Here is a 772-nt window from a genome sequence, read left to right as displayed (position 1 = left end):
CTAACTTTGAGGCTAACTTTTCACCCAAAAGTTTGTGCTAACGTTTGAGGGCTAACTTCAAGTCCAACTTTATGTTTCCTGGTTCAATTTCACTTGTTTTATTGTTCTCTCTTTGCTTCTAGCTATTCCTTCTTACTTCAACCCTTTTCCAAGCTTTCTTCACCTATCATAAATCAACCAAACACATCAAAGCTATGCTCAAAATCATGAGATGTTCATTCTATCCTAATATGCATCAATTATGGCATCAAACCTCATGAAATTGCATTAATTTATCTATGGTTGATTCAATCATAGGAAGCATGAAAATCTACCTAAATTAGATTGCTTAAGCCTCAAGAAAGTGCATAATTCAATTAAAAACAAAAGAAAGAGACTAGTGAAACTAGGCTAAGATGACTTGTCATCAGTCTAACCTTGTCTGTGGTATTCTGAGTAGGATTCAATGATTGAATGACTGTGACGTGCTTCAAACTCCTAGCAGGCGGGGCGTTAGTGACAGACGCAAAAGAATCGATGGATTCTATTCCGGCCTGACCGAGAACCGACAGGTGATTACCCATGCTGTGACAGAGCATAGGCGACGTTTTCACTGAGAGGATGGGAGGTAGCCATTGACAACAGTGAAACCCTACATAAGCTTGCCATGGAAAGGAGTAAGAAGGATTGGATGAAGACAGTAGGAAAGCAGAGAGACGGAAGGGAAGGCATCTTCATGCGCTTATCTGAAGTTCCTACCAATGAATTACATAAGTACCTCTATCTTTATCTT

Source organism: Arachis duranensis, chromosome 6 (assembly GCF_000817695.3).
Source record: "Arachis duranensis cultivar V14167 chromosome 6, aradu.V14167.gnm2.J7QH, whole genome shotgun sequence".
Lineage (NCBI taxonomy): Eukaryota > Viridiplantae > Streptophyta > Magnoliopsida > Fabales > Fabaceae > Arachis > Arachis duranensis.
The sequence above is the reverse complement of the archived record's forward strand: the minus strand, read 5'-3'. Positions refer to the sequence as shown.